Raw genomic sequence first — 16,625 nt, 5'->3', positions numbered from 1 at the left:
CAGCTGAGATCTGCCAAGCCAGGACCACCCACAAAACTACTTGCCCCTCCCTTAGGCTTGGGAGAGAGAACAAATGGCCATTGAGTAAAGTGACAACATTTTAGGAGGTTTGTTACATAGAATAGCTAACAAATATACTTCTCAGTGATTTTTTAATTTTCCCTTTTGTCCCTCCTTCTCCAAAAAGAGTTAAAGAGGCAAGATCCTGGTGACTGAATTAGGGAGAGGGCATGAATCGCCATTTCGGGACCTATTTACTCTTCATCCTAGGATGTAAGCTTTCTATTTCTATGAGTACTAACTGCCCCAAAGAGACACCATTTGTGCAGCGAGATGTGTTTTCCATTCTGATAAACCATTCTCCCCCTTACCCACAGCATTACCCTCTGCATTCCTGGGACTGAAGGTCATGGTTAATTGGCATGGCTGCTCAAATCTTCTCTGAGCATCGCCTCATGGAAATCTTGCAAAGTGGAGGACCCAGTGGGAGAACAGTAGGATTCTGATTATGGGCTGAAGATAATTTCACTGGCTCACCACGGGCCTTATTTGCTGGTGATAAAATAAAGGATAGGAGCTCAGCAACCAAACTGGCTCCAGAGTTGATGTGTGGCCGAATGGCCTTGATGAAGAAGCTGGGAGTTGTAAAGCAGGCTCGCCCTTTAATGGGTGCTTTGTGCTTGTTTGGCTCCTTGTCTAGAGATTGGGCAAAATCTATTAGTGAGATCCTTGCCACTCACTCCTCATACCAGAGCCATCTGGGAGAAGACTTACCCATTTCTTTTCTGATCCCCTAATTGGAACTGCTGACTGACTCTTATGTACCTGAGTGGCTTAAAATGGGGATGCTGAGAGCTCTGGTACCAAAGCATTTTAAAGGGCAACGGGAGATGTCATTCACATTGTCTGCAGATATGTTTGGATGGATGTGGACATCTGCCAGGAGCAGCCGGCCTGGAAGGTGCCCGTGCAAAGATTGCTGATTTGCAGTGACCTCTGACTGCACTTAAGCAGCTGAATTCTTCAGACTCCAGTGAGAGGAGATTGAGTGTGTTTGAAGTCAGCTGGTGAAGAGTTGAGCTTGTTTTCTGATCCTTCCTTCATGATCCTGGGGAAATGCAGACAGGAAGTCTCCCGAAAGAGACCTTCTGGCTGTAGTTTTCAATGGCAGGAAGTGGGGGCTACCTTCAAAGTTGACATGAAAAACAATTCAGACATGGCTAGTTGGTTCCAATTAATCACCCTCATGGGTCTACAGATGACTGAAAAGGTTATGAACCATCCTTTTGGTTAATAGTTTGGTAACTGAAGTCTGCACTCTCAAAGCTTGCTTTTTTAGTCATCTACTGGGAAGGCCAAGCCTGTTGCTATTTGCAAGTTACTAAGCTGCTAAGTCTCTATGGGAGACCTCATGACTGTGAGTGGAGATGGGGAGTTCACTTGAGAGGAAGCTAAGGTTTCCTCCCACACTATACTTTCTTTGGATTTTGCAGAGTAGATCCCTTGTAAATAAAGCATACAGTTTAATGCATCAGGCTTTTCTTGGGCACTTACTATGTGCGAGGAACTGTTAGGGATGGGAACACAAGAATGAATACCACATGGCTCCTACTCTCGTGTTGCTCAGGAGGCACCAGGCTCTTCTTTGGGATGCTCTGTTCTCCCTCTTTTCCCTATAACAAGCTCAGCAGCTCTTCTCTCCCTGTACCCACTTGGCCTTAATGCTGCTGGAAGTACCTGGAAGGTTGGGGTGTGGGCTTTTCCTTCCCCCAGAAATGTAATGGGGGGAGGATTTTAAAAAACATCTCTGTGAAAATGGAACTTTCATATTTTGTTAATTTTTAGCCCACTACATTCCAAAATGGATATAAAAATTACGGGTCATAAGGTCAAAATGGGAAGGATACAAGGGAAAATACACGCCGAAAGAAATACACAGAATATGTGCCATAGAGTCCTATACATGACCTTGGTGTAGGGAGGGGGAGCACAAATTTGGCTCAGAGCATCTTTCATTACTAGCATAAAGACGAAAGCCTGAACAGACAGTGGATTCATATTATTCCTAGAATTTAAAAAGTAGATCATTTTGAAGAAATAGCTATTCTTGAGTAGGCAGAAATTTCTCATAGTCTCTTAAAAAGGGAGTGGTAAGTAATATAACTTATTGGATTCTTTTTTAGTTTAAAGGATAAATAAAGATTTTCAAGCCTGTTGCCTAATGCATTTGTTCTTTAAAGATGGTTTTCTAAGAGATAATGCTAATATTGGATTGCTATACTTCTAACATTCTATATTTCAAATTACAATAAATACCAGACTAACAGAGAACTTGAAATCCACATCAGGAAGGAGAAGTAGCGTTTGACATGCCCTCTAGGAGCTGAGTGTAAGTGGACAGTTTGGTAACACTCTCAGACGATGTCTTTATCAATTAATGTCATTTTAAGCATGGAGTACAGGGCTTCCAGTTCTGGGGAAAGATGGTTTAGACTTATGCCTTCCTGTTCTTGCCCTTTGAATACAACTAAATACCCTGGAAAGAATTCAACAATTAGAAGAGGACTGAAATATAGGAAGAAAGAATGTGAATTGAATGTCAGGACTCGAAAAACAAAATCAAGATGAGTTCCCTGAGCTTTCTTTTTGTCTTCCATATATCCCAGACTGGGTGCCAGAGAGGGCTATAAGCTGGAACCACCAACAGGCATAAACAAAAAGAAAGAAACAATAAAAGCCTTCTCTCTTTAGCCAATGCACTGAGAAAGGGAACTGTGTAGGTCCCCTTTCTAAACCCAGCAGGTACTAAGTGGGAACTTAGTGGGGAGTATCATATCCAGTGGCAATAGTGAGCCCCATCTGCCTGCAGCAGCAGCAACATCAGACTCTGACAAGGCCAAGCCCTCTACCTCCCCACAGCTTGTCAGCAGGTGGGCCACTCTGCCAGCACCGGCAGCTCCAGAAAGCCCAATGTCTCCCAGGCCTTACACAGCAGCAGAAGACAATTCAGGCCGGGCGCGGTGGCTCAAGCCTGTAATCCCAGCACTTTGGGAGGCCGAGACGGGCGGATCACAAGGTCAGGAGATCGAGACCATCCTGGCTAATACGGTGAAACCCCGTCTCTACTAAAGAATACAAAAAACTAGCCGGGCGACGAGGCGGGCGCCTGTAGTCCCAGCTACTTGGGAGGCGGAGGCAGGAGAATGGCGTGAACCTGGGAGGCGGAGCTTGCAGTGAGCTGAGATCCGGCCACCGCACTCCAGCCTGGGCGACAGAGCCAGACTCCGTCTCAAAAAGAAAAAAAGAAGACAATTCAGGCCAGGTGTTTCTGGTCCCTTCGCCCGATGGCAAAATACAAACCAGGCCTAGAATTGCCTAGCCCTCCACCCAGTAGCAGAAGGTGAAGTAGATCCTAGGTCTTCTACATTCCACCCAGTGGCAGAGAGCTACCCAGACCTCATGACTTCTGGCTTTCTACCCAGAAGCAAAAGGTGGCCCAGGCAGGAATTTCTGCCCTTCTGTAGAACTGACAGAGATCAAGTGGAAAGCTCACGAGCATCAGGTGACTGGAGAACAGACTAAGGGACATGCTGCCCATCCTGTGGGTTTAACAACTCTCTGAATAATCACACTAGGTAGCTCACACAAGTGCCTTGCACACCACAGGCAGCAATAGCAGGGATCCAGTAGGACCTTGAGTGGAGCCAGAAGAACAAAGCAGACCAGAATAGCACTGCAAGGGCTCAGAAAATTGAAGTGTCACTGAAACCACAAGGCCACAAAACTAGGCCAGAACCTACATGCTAACCCTAAACAGGGTGACTTGCCTACCTGCTAAAATATAAAGAATCCATAATTTCCTAACATATCAATAATTACTTTAAATGTAATTGGTCAATTAAAAGACAGATATTAGCCAAGCTGAAGTTAATCACATATTGGAACTATCTGACAAAGACTTTAAAGCAGTCGTCATAAAATCTTCTCAATAAGTAAGTACAAATTACTTAGAAACAAATGAAAAAACAGAAAGCCTCAGCAAAAGAATGGAAGTTATAAAAAAAGCCAATGGAAATTTAATAGTACAATAATGAAAATAACTTACCTGGATGGGCTCAATGGTAGAGTGCAGAGATGTGAAAAGATAGAAACAATGAACTCGAAAACAGATCATTATGATCCAACTAGATGCTGTCTACAAGAAACTCACTTTAAAAACAAACACAACATATTTAGGCTGCAAGTGAGAGAATGGAAGAATCATATAATGCTAACATTAATTCAAGAAAAGCAGGAGTGCTCACATTAATATCAGATAAAGCAGACTTCAGAGCAAAGACAATTACTAGGGACATTATATAAGTTAAAAGGATCAGATCTTCAAAAGAAGGCATAGTAATTCTAAATATGTATACAATAAACAATGGGGGTTCAAAATACATGAGACAGACAAACAAAAAAACCCTGATAGAGCTGAAAGCAATTGATAGTCATGCTGGGGAAAAAATTAGTAAAGATACAGAGGAACTGAATAATACCAACAACCAAACTATCCCAATTGATACTTATGGAATACTTGACCCAACAACAGCAAAATACACACTCTTTCAAGCAACCATAAAACATTCACCAAAATAGACTATATTCTGGGACATAAAACAAACCTCACCTCAATAAATTCAAAAGAATTGAAATCATACAAAATATCTTCTTTAACTATAATGGAATCAAACTAGAAATCAATAACAGAAAGACAATAGGAAAGTGTCAAATACTTATAAATTAAACACACAATTAAACAATCCATGAGACAAAGATGCTGCTAAGAAAGTATTTTAAATACATAGAACCAAATTAAGATGAAAATATTAATACAACATCCAGAATTTCTGGAATGCAGCTAAAACATTGCTGAGAGGAAAATTTATAACATTAAATGCTTACCTTAGAATAGAGAAAGGTCTCAACTCAATAATTAAAGTTTCTACCTCAAGTACAATACTCAAGTAGAAACTTTAATTATTGAATTGAGACTTTTCTCTATCTTAAGGTAAGCAGGAAGTGCTTTTAATGTTACTTGAAAGTTGCTTCCTGGGTTAATGTACTTATTACTATCTTTAGAAAAAATATCTTTCTTCTGTGACTATTTTATTCTATTTAAACAATTTTACTCAAGAACTTGAAAGCATGCTTACTGCGAGTAAGTGACTTGGAGTGAGATGACCTCACCCTGTTGGGGCTGCTCCTGGATTGACTGGACAGGCAGTTGTTGATGAATTGACCATTTCACTCAACAACTTATTTCTCAGGTGATAGTGTCTGATGAATTTTTACTCTCACTACAAATTCTACTTTGAAGAATAAGAACCAAATCCAAAGGAGCATATTTGATTTGCACAAGAAATGCACCAGTCTTGAGACACACCCAGATTAAAATTCATTTATTCATTATTACTTATTCATTCAGTCTATGTCCCAAGGACTGTTCTAGATGCTGGGATATAGCAGTGAACAAAATAAACACCCTGTCTGAGAGTTCTACTTGCTATAGAAAGCATAAAATATTGAATAATATAATGTCTTTCTCCAGGAGTTTGCAATCTAATAGGGGAAATGGCTGTATATCCAATGAAATGGGCAGCTGGAATGTAAAGCGTGAGATGGGAACCACAGGAGACCTTAGACAATGAACTGAGGACAGACAATGTTGGGGATGGGGTTAAGAAGTGTGAGGAAGTTTCAGCGGAGCAAGATGGCTGAATAGGAACAGCTCCAGTCTCCAACTCCCAGTGCGAGCGACACAGAAGACCGGTGATTTCTGCATTTTCAACTGAGGTACTGGGGTCATCTCACTAGGGAGTGCCAGACAATCGGTGCTGGTCAGCTGCTGCAGCGTGACCAGCGAGAGCTGAAGCAGGGCGAGGCATCGCCTCACCTGGGAAGCGCAAGGGGGAAGGGAATCCCTTTTCCTAGCCAGGGGAACTGAGACACACAACACCTGGAAACTCAGGTAACTCCCACCCCAATACTGCGCTTTAAGCAAACGGACACTCCAGGAGAATATATCCCACACGTGGCCGGGAGGGTCCCACGCCCACGGAGCCTCCCTCATTACTAACACAGCAGTCTGCGGCGATCTAACCGCAAGGCAGCAGCGAGGCTGGGGGAGGGGCGCCCACCATTGCTGAGGCTTAAGTAGGTAAACAAAGCCGCTGGGAAACTCGAACTGGGTGGAGCTCACAGCAGCTCAAGGAAACCTGCCTGTCTCTGTAGACTCCACCTCTGGGGACAGGGCACAGCTAAAAAACAACAGGGGAAGCAGCAGAGGCCTGTGCAGATGCGAACGACTCTGTCTGACAGCTTTGAAGAGAGCAGTGGATCTCCCAACACGGAGGTTGAGATCTGAGAATGGACAGACTGCCTGCTCAAGTGGGTCCCTGACCCCTGAGTAGCCTAACTGGGAGACATCCCCCACTAGGGGCAGTCTGACACCCCACACCTCACAGGGTGGAGTACACCCCTGAGAGGAAGCTTCCAAAGTAAGAATCAGACAGGTACACTCACTGTTCAGCAATAATCTATCTTCTGCAACCTCTGCTGCTGATACCCAGGCAAACAGGGTCTGGAGTGGACCTCAAGCAATCTCCAACAGACCTATAGCTGAGGGTCCTGACTGTCAGAAGGAAAACTATCAAACAGGAAGGACACCTATACCAAAACCCCATCAGTACGTCACCATCATCAAAGACCAGAGACAGATAAAACCACAAAGATGGGGAAAAAGCAGGGCAGAAAAGCTGGAAATTCAAAAAATAAGAGTGCATCTCCCCCTGCAAAGGAGCACAGCCCATCACCAGCAACGGATCAAAGCTGGTCAGAGAATGACTTTAATGAGATGAGAGAAGAAGGCTTCAGTCCATCAAACTTATCAGAGCTAAAGGAGGAATTACGTACCCAGCGCAAAGAAACTAAAAAATCTTGAAAAAAGAGTGGAAGAATTGACAGCTAGACTAATTAATGCAGAGAAGGTCATAAACGAACTGACAGAGATGAAAACCATGACACGAGAAATACGTGACAAATGCACAAGCTTCAGTAACCGACTCGATCAACTGGAAGAAAGAGTATCAGCGATTGAGGATCAAATGAATGAAATGAAGCGAGAAGAGAAACCAAAAGAAAAAAGAAGAAAAAGAAATGAACAAAGCCTGCAAGAAGTATGGGATTATGTAAAAAGACCAAATCTACGTCTGATTGGGGTGCCTGAAAGTGAGGGGGAAAATGGAACCAAGTTGGAAAACACTCTTCAGGATATCATCCAGGAGAACTTCCCCAACCTAGTAGGGCAGGCCAACATTCAAATTAAGGAAATACAGAGAATGCCACAAAGATACTCCTCCAGAAGAGCAACTCCAAGACACATAATTGCCAGATTCACCAAAGTTGAAATGAAGGAAAAAATCTTAAGGGCAGCCAGAGAGAAGATCGGGTTACCCACAAAGGGAAGCCCATCAGACTAACAGCAGATCTCTCGGCAGAAACTCTACAAGCCAGAAGAGAGTGGGGGCCAATATTCAACGTTCTTAAAGAAAAGAATTTTAAACCCAGAATTTCATATCCAGCCAAACTAAGTTTCATAAGTGAAGGAGAAATAAAATCCTTTACAGATAAGCAAATGCTTAGAGATTTTGTCACCACCAGGCCTGCCTTACAAGAGACCCTGAAGGAAGCCCTAAACATGGAAAGGAACAACCGGTACCAGCCATTGCAAAAACATGCCAAAATGTAAAGACCATCGAGGCTAGGAAGAAACTGCATCAACTAACGAGCAAAATAACCAGTTAATATCATAATGGCAGGATCAAGTTCACACATAACAATATTAACCTTAAATGTTAATGGACTAAATGCTCCAATTAAAAGACGGAGACTGGCAAACTGGATCAAGAGTCAAGACCCATCAGTCTGCTGTATTCAGGAGACCCATCTCACATGCAGAGACATACATAGGCTCAAAATAAAGGGATGGAGGAAGATCTACCAAGCAAATGGAGAACAAAAAAAAGCAGGGTTTGCAATCCTAGTCTCTGATAAAACAGACTTTAAACCATCAAAGATCAAAAGAGACAAAGAAGGCCATTACATAATGGTAAGGGATCAATTCAACAGGAAGAGCTAACTATCCTAAATATATATGCACCCAATACAGGAGCACCCAGATTCATAAAGCAAGTCCTTAGAGACTTACAAAGAGACTTAGACTCCCATAAAATAATAATGGGAGACTTCAACACTCCACTGTCAACATTAGACAGATCAATGAGACAGAAAGTTAACAAGGATATCCAGGAATTGAACTCATCTCTGCACCAAGCAGACCTAATAGACATCTATAGAACTCTCCACCCCAAATCAAGAGAATATACATTCTTCTCAGCACCACATGGCACTTATTCCAAAATTGACCACATAATTGGAAGTAAAGCACTCCTCAGCAAATGTAAAAGAACAGAAATTATAACAAACTGTCTCTCAGACCACAGTGCAATCAAACTAGAACTCAGGACTAAGAAACTCAATCAAAACCACTCAACTACATGGAAACTGAACAACCTGCTCCTGAATGACTACTGGGTACATAATGAAATGAAAGCAGAAATAAAGATGTTCTTTGAAACCAATGAGAATAAAGATATAACATACCAGAATCTCTGGGACACATTTAAAGCAGTGTGTAGAGGGAAATTTATAGCACTAAATGCCCACAAGAGAAAGCAGGAAAGATCTAAAATTGACACTCTAACATCACAATTAAAAGAGCTAGAGAGGCAAGAGCAAACATATTCAAAAGCTAGCAGAAGGCAAGAAATAACTAAGATCAGAGCAGAACTGAAGGAGATAGAGACACAAAAAACCCTCCAAAAAATCAATGAATCCAGGAGTTGGTTTTTTGAAAAGATCAACAAAATTGACAGACTGCTAGCAAGACTAATAAAGAAGAAAAGAGAGAGGAATCAAATAGACGCAATAAAAAATGATAAAGGGGATATCACCACCAACCCCACAGAAATACAAACTACCATCAGAGAATACTATAAACACCTCTACGCAAATCAACTAGAAAATCTAGAAGAAATGGATAATTTCCTGGACACTTACACTCTCCCAAGACTAAACCAGGAAGAAGTTGAATCCCTGAATAGACCAATAGCAGGCTCTGAAATTGAGGCAACAATTAATAGCCTACCCACCAAAAAAAGTCCAGGACCAGATGGATTCACAGCTGAATTCTACCAGAGGTACAAGGAGGAGCTGGTACCATTCCTTCTGAAACTATTCCAATCAATAGAAAAAGAGGGAATCCTCCCTAACTCATTTTATGAGGCCAACATCATCCTGATACCAAAGCCTGGCAGAGACACAACAAAAAAAGAGAATTTTAGACCAATATCCCTGATGAACATCGATGCAAAAATCCTCAATAAAATACTGGCAAACCGGACTCAGCAGCACATCAAAAAGCTTATCCACCATGATCAAGTGGGCTTCATCCCTGGGATGCAAGGCTGGTTCAACATTTGCAAATCAATAAACATAATCCAGCATATAAACAGAACCAAAGACAAGAACCACATGATTAGCTCAATAGATGCAGAAAAGGCTTTTGACAAAATTCAACAGCCCTTCATGCTAAAAATGCTCAATAAATTAGGTATTGATGGAACATACCTCAAAATAATAAGAGCTGTTTATGACAAACCCACAGCTAATATCATACTGAATGGGCAAAAACTGGAAAAATTCCCTTTGAAAACTGGCACAAGACAGGGATGCCCTCTCTCACCACTCCTATTCAACATAGTGTTGGAAGTTCTGGCAGGGCAATCAGGCAAGAGAAAGAAATAAAGCGTATCCAGTTAGGAAAAGAAGAAGTTAAATTGTCCCTTTTTGCAGATGACATGTTTGTATATTTAGAAAACCCCATTGTCTCAGCCCAAAATCTCCTTAAGCTGATAAGCAACTTCAGCAAAGTCTCAGGATACAAAATTAATGTGCAAAAATCACAAGCATTCTTATACACCAGTAACAGACAAACAGAGAGCCAAATCAGGAATGAACTTCCATTCACAATTGCTTCAAAGAGAATAAAATACCTAGGAATCCAACTTACAAGGGATGTAAAGCACCTCTTCAAGGAGAACTACAAACCACTGCTCAGTGAAATAAAAGAGGACACAAACAAATGGAAGAACATACCATGCTCATGGATAGGAAGAATCAATATCGTGAAAATGGCCATACTGCCCAAGGTTATTTATAGATTCAATGCCATCCTCATCAAGCTACATCCCATCAAAAAGTGGGGAAAGGATATGAACAGACATTTCTCAAAAGAAGACATTCATACAGCCAACAGACACATGAAAAAATGCTCATCATCACTCGCCATCAGAGAAATGCAAATCAAAACCACAATGAGATACCATCTCACACCAGTTAGAATGGCAATCATTAAAAAATCAGGAAACAACAGGTGTTGGAGAGGAGGTGGAGAAATAGGAACACTTTTACACTGTTGGTGGGATTGTAAACTAGTTCAACCATTATGGAAAACAGTATGGCAATTCCTCAAGGATCTAGAACTAGATATACCATATGACCCAGCCATCCCACTACTGGGTATATACCCAAAGGATTATAAATTATTCTACTACAAAGACACATGCACACGTATGTTTATTGTGGCACTATTCACAATAGCAAAGACTTGGAATCAACCCAAATGTCCATCTGTGGCAGACTGGATTAAGAAAATGTGGCACATATACACCATGGAATACTATGCAGCCATAAAAAAGGATGAGTTTGCGTCCTTTGTAGGGACATGGATGCAGCTGGAAACCATCATTCTTAGCAAACTATCACAAGAAGAGAAAACCAAACACTGCATGTTCTCACTCATAGGTGGGAACTGAACAATGAGATCACTTGGACTCGGGAAGGGGAACATCACACACTGGGGCCTATCATGGGGAGGGGGGAGGGGGGAGGGATTGCATTGGGGAGTTATACATGATATAAATGATGAATTGATGGGTGCTGACGAGTTGATGGGTGCAGCACACCAACATGGCACAAGTATACATATGTAACAAACCTGCACGTTATGCACATGTACCCTAGAACTTAAGGTATAATAAAAATAAATAAATAAATAAATAAATAAAAAATATTAGAAGATTAAAAAAAAAGAAGTGTGAGGAAAAACTTTTATTAAGAGGCTGAGTTGGGGTTATAAGAAAAAGATAGATGGCTTATGATGGAGGAGAAAAGGGGTTGACATTAAGAGGATAAGGGTAGGGACAAGAAAATACAAGGCTAGGGGCCACCAGAGCCTGCCAAGCAGGGGACAAATGTAACACAGTCACTTGGAAGAAGTAATAACACAGTGGTAACCATTACAAATGTTTACTCTGTGCCAAGCTTTACATAGATTATTGTATTTAATTATCACAATATTGAAAGAAATAAATGGATATTTCCATTTTATAAAAAGGAAATTTAGGCCCTAGAGGTTAAGCAACTTGCCCAAGATTATACAACAATAAGGGGTAAGCCTCAGATTTGAACCTGTTTGGTACATTTGCTTTGAACTAACATCGTTTCTGGATTCAGTCACATTATTTTGCAGTCTGTATTTTTCTGTAAATTTCCTTCTTACATGACTCTCTGTTCTTAAAATCCACACTCAAGCTACCACACAGATTGCAGTTAGCTGGGCTGTTTCCAAGCATGGAGACTCCTTTGCTGACTTTGGCTTTGGTAACGTATGCCTATTGACAAAACCACATTAACACCTTTTAGCCAGGACATTCCTCCTTGGAAATAGAAGTCCAGCATCCCCAGAGATTTGGCCAAAGCTCATGCTTTCATCTCTACATCCAAAAGTACCAACCAACTGGAGTACAGGGTAGAGAACAGATGAAGAGAGAATGAGATGACTCTTGAGATTTTTGAAGTTAATTGTCTAGGAGAATACTGGGGCCATTATCAGGTGCAGGGAAAACAGGAAGGGGTGATGGTTTGAGAGTAAGGAGAATGAGTTTGATTTGGATAGGTTGAATGTAAGAGAGTAGTAAGATATCTAAGCAGGAATAGCACTGATGAGGTTTTGTATCACTAAAGCAAAACCGTGTAAGATGATGAATGCCATGGTTAGATTCTGCCAGACAATTGGATAGTGATGTGAGTGGATTTCTGGGACTGGAAAGTGGTGTAACAAAGAGACTTACCAGAAAAAAAGAGAGGTTATAGAGTTACATGACTAAATCCAAAAGTGTTTTTGGTTTCTATAAGTCTCTTGTATGTATTTTTGAGGGGTTTGTTGTTTAATTTTGAATTAAGATATACTAACTGTACATATTTATGGGATACAGTGTGATGTTTTGATATATGTATACATTGTGTAATGATCAAATCGGGTATTTAGCATGTCCATCACCTCAAACATTTATAATTTCTTTATGGTAGGAACTTATGTGGTAAAAAAATGCATAATATAAAATTTGCCATTTTAACTCTTTTAAGTGTGCAGTTCGTTGGCATTGAGTACATTCAGTGTTGTACAATCATCATCATCTTTCATCTCCAAAACTTTTTATCATCCCAAACATAAACTCTGTACTCATTAAGCAATAATTTCCCATTATTCCCTCCTACCATTTCCTGGTAATCTCTAGTCATTTCATGTCTTTATGAATTTGACTACTCTAGGTGCCTTGCATAAATGGAATCATACAATATTTGTCCTTTGCGTCTGGCTTCTTTCACTAAACTTAATGTCTTCAAGTTTCTTCCATGTTGTAGCATGTACCATGTACCTTCCTTTTTAAGAGTGAATAATGCCCATTGTTGTATATAAAATTGTGTTTATTCATTCACTGATGATGGACATTTAGGTCATTTCTACCTTTTGGATACTGTGAATAATGCTGCTATGAACATAGATGAATAAATATCTATTTGAGTACTTGCCTTCAATTTGGGTTTTTACCTAGAAATGGAATTGTGTGTACTTTTATAAGTTATAGTCAGTAGGTCTCCAAGCACGACTGGCCTTCACTGGATTGAAGTCCAGTAAGAGGAGAGAATGAAGTGACTTGCATTTTACTCATCTCATCTAAATGGTCAACTGAATAGTTGACAATTTCAGTGTTAACTGGAGACCTCAGAAGCTACTGTTAACCTAAAATACAAGTCTAGAGGGCACAGAGATGTGCTACCCTTATGGAAAGCATGTAAAACTGGTTCTAGCCCTGTTTCTGCCATTAACAGGCTGTGTGATCTTAAACTTGTCACTACATCCCTCTGGGCTTGGTGTGGCCAACCCCTAAGGTTCCTTGAGCTCTGTTATTCATGAAATGTTGTGCAAAGAGCTCAGGCAAACACCGCTGATGTAACCGGATAATGGCTGGAATTTGTGGGCAGAAGAGTCGGTAAGTAGATGCCTGGGTTCCTTATTCTCTCAGCATCCTGTAGAGAGATGGACTGGATGTACTCTGGGGCTCTGCTCCAGGAGAGGGATCTCCCCCTCTATTGCTTTTTATTTAACAGACCAAATATGAGAATGTCCTTGCACAGGAAATTTTAGGCTCAGGTGCTAGTCTGTGCCTGGGTACCAGCTGTTTAGAGGAGTGCTGGGCAATACTTGGAGGGCTTGGTTCCTTTTTTTTCTTGGGCACAAAATGGGATGTCCAGCTTCTCCAGCAGGAGGGAAGGGAGCTTCCAGCTGCCTGGTTGCTGTGCAACCAAGAGAAATTCCTGGGGTTATTCTTTGGACAATCCTCCTGTTTCTTTTTTTGCACTTTAGAGCTTCCTGAAATTAAAGTCTTCATTCTTGTGCAAACCCAGCATAAGGAGACCATTGAGCAACAAGGTATGTCATAGTAAAAAACATGGGACCAAAGGATCTTGCACTGACCCTCATATCATGCTGCAGAGATGGCTATTACAATATGCCATGTGGGGGGCTGCCTGTGGGCATTCCTCTCCTGGATAAGAAGCATTCCCGTAATATTGATGACACGGAAGATTCCTGGGAACTTGCTCCCAGAAGAGCCTCATCACTCTGGCCTGAGGGCTTTTATCACCTTTAATCCCTCTCCCTATCTGTATATAATCTTTATCCCCTCTTATCTTTCCCAGATAAAGGAATAATATGAGTGAACATACTCCCACTGGGTTTGTCACATAGCTGGTTAATGTGTTGGGTCAGTCACGCATTCTTGCAGTCTTACTTACTATTGGGTGCTGAGAAAATCAATTTCTTAGGTAATAAAATTAATTTCTTAGCAACCAGATGAGGCTGCATTATCTGTAACACAACTGTGCCAAGGCATTTCAAAAAATCTACAAAGTGATGATAAAGTATCTACTCATTACAGGTTAATAAACTGATAGTATAGAACATTTATTCATTTTCATATAAATGTAGTGGCTACCGTTATCATGATTTATTCCCCAAATTGTCCTGTGTGCTGAAATTGAGAAGCCACAATGTAAAAGGTTTATCTTTATAGCTGTCACTGATGTCATATTTATATACATGCTACTTTACCAACCCTTTAACAACCGAGTAGCAATATAAATTGAATAACTTTAAAGACAATGTATGTTTCTCTCTAGCACAAGCGTACATTCATTTATATTATAACCCCATTTCCGTAAAAGATTGGCTGCAGTAGAATTGAATTCAAATGGATTCAACCATAGCTCTCCCCCCACTTCCTTTCTTACTTGAAGCACACGAAATATGACTTTAGTTTCCTTTCTTCTTACTGTAAAAATAACTGTAATATTAAATGGTAGGGAGTGACTGATGAAAGTATATGCATAATGAATTGTTAGTTTGAGAGTTAACTTCTTACATTTGTTGAAGTACTGTTTACATTTTAATAGTTCTCTACACTTTTTGAAGAGTAAAGCCCTGCATCCTGTAATATAATTATTGCTAGTGAATGCTTCAAAAAGAAATGGACTTGGATTTGAAAGAGCTGAATGGTCTGCTGACAGCCATGTAATCGTCTAAGCCTCAGTTGCTTCATCTAATAAGGGAGATATGTTCCTCATGCATAAGTTGTAAGCATAAATAAAATAGTGTATGTAAAGCATTAGCATTTAGAGTACCTGCCAAATAGTATTTAATAAATGCCAGTTAGTATTATAATTATTTTTAAAGTTGAGCAAAAAGACACTAAGTCACATTGTTCACATTTTCCCCATAAACCCATTTTATAAAAGAAATTTAGAGTAGACTGAACAGTTAGTTTTGATCTTATTCTAACACTCAGATCAACTAAAATAAAGAGTTTGAAGTTCCTGGAAGTTGTTTCCATGTGATAACTCCAGTCTACGTGCAAATGAAAACATTAAGGAAGTTAGAGGTGGGAAGGTCTGTAATAGCATTTTAGGTCACCATGTTTTACACATAAGAAAATGAAGGCAAAAACTCCTTAGACTTCCTATCCAAGATTACAGACTAAAAGGCAGAGTTGAAACTGGAGTTGAGATTCCTGGACTCCCAGGTCAATATCTTTCAGTATCAATTTCTCAAAGATTATAGGATTAAGCCCTTAGTGCTCAATGAATGGGAACCCTGCTGTTTTTCTTACTTCGGGGTTTACATAAAATATTGAGATTTGTTTTCATGAATGGAAAAACTTTCATTGAAACTGCAGATTTAGTCTTGCTATGCTGTGCATGTTAATACATGCAATCTATCATGAACACTCAACAGCTGCATTTGAATACTGCACAGCATTATGTATCTTTTTGAACTTTCAGTAAAAATTAAAAATTCTATTTTTTTCTTTAATTTTTAATTTCTGTGGGTACATAGTAGGGGTATATATTTCTTGGGCACACGAGATATTTTGATACAGGTGTGCAATATGTAATAATCACATCAGGGTAAATGGGGTCTCCATCACCTCAAGCATCCATCCTTTCTTTGTGTTACGAACAATCCAACAACTATACTCTTTTATTACAGTTATTTTTAAATGCATAATAAATTATTGTTGACTGTAGTCATCCTGTTATGCTAGCAAATACTAGATCTTATTCATTCTATCTAACTCTATTTTTGTGCTCATTAACCATCCCCACTAAACCCACCCCCTACTCTTCCCAATCTCTGGTAACCATCATACTACTCTCTATCTGCATAAGTTCAACTGTTTTAATTTTTAGCTCTGAAAAATAACTTAGAACATTTGAGGTTTTTCTTTCTGTGTCTGGCTTATTTCACTTAACATAATGACCTCTAGTTCCATCCATGTTGTTGCAAATGACAGAATCTCATTCTTTTTTTGGCTGAGTAGTACTCCGTTGTGTATATAGACCACATTTTCTTTATTTATTCATCTGTTGGTGGACACTTAGGTTGCTTCCAAATATTGGGTATTGTGAATCATATGGTAGTGCAGACATTGCTTTGATATACTGGTTTCCTTTCTTTTGGGTATATACCTAGCAGTAGGATTGCTGGATCATACGGTAGTTTTATTGTTAGCTTTTTGAGGAACCTCCAAACTGTTGTTCATTGTGCTTGTACTAATTTACAA

Source organism: Rhinopithecus roxellana, chromosome 6 (genome assembly GCF_007565055.1).
Source record: "Rhinopithecus roxellana isolate Shanxi Qingling chromosome 6, ASM756505v1, whole genome shotgun sequence".
NCBI classification, from domain to species: Eukaryota; Metazoa; Chordata; class Mammalia; order Primates; family Cercopithecidae; genus Rhinopithecus; species Rhinopithecus roxellana.
The sequence above is the reverse complement of the archived record's forward strand: the minus strand, read 5'-3'. Positions refer to the sequence as shown.